Raw genomic sequence first — 531 nt, forward strand, 5'->3', positions numbered from 1 at the left:
GCACCTGCTCTACAACTTCATCTGCACCATTCAATCACCAACTGACTGCACCTACACCAACGCCATCTACCGCCGACCAGCACTGGTATTTCCACAGACAATCACAAACATCCATGCCCACGGTGGGATTCGAACCCTCAGCCTTTGGGCTGGAGAGCGGATACGCTATCCACTCGGCTAATCAGGCCAGCTGAATAATTAATGCCAGCAGCACCCAGGGTTCCCATATAATCACCCACCTAAGTACTAACTGGGCTCAGGTTTGCTTAACTTCAGTGATCAGATGAGAACTGGTGCTTTCAAGCTGATCTGGCCACTGACAATTTAAGCAGTAAGGTGAAATGAATAAAACATCAACAGTGCAACAAGAAACATGGGATGATTTTACATCGTCTGGGCTTCTCTCAACAAACACAATATGCCAGTAGCTTGCAGATCCTGCACCACCAAATACCTTCACAGTATATATGCACTTTCCATTGCTATTCCTGTTTTCAAATATTTCAGAGTGAACATTACCTCTTTCTAATC

General features: G+C 45.4%; 1 pseudogene; it reads right to left on the bottom strand.

Moving 5' to 3' along the window:
• Positions 1–202: 202 nt before the first annotated feature.
• On the bottom strand, positions 203–321 carry LOC150108215 (5S ribosomal RNA; annotated as a pseudogene).
• Positions 322–531: the final 210 nt, after the last annotated feature.

Source organism: Typopeltis vanoorti, chromosome 3 (assembly GCF_054136105.1).
Source record: "Typopeltis vanoorti isolate ZY-2024b chromosome 3, IOZ_Tvanoo_1.0, whole genome shotgun sequence".
Classification (NCBI taxonomy): domain Eukaryota; kingdom Metazoa; phylum Arthropoda; class Arachnida; order Uropygi; family Thelyphonidae; genus Typopeltis; species Typopeltis vanoorti.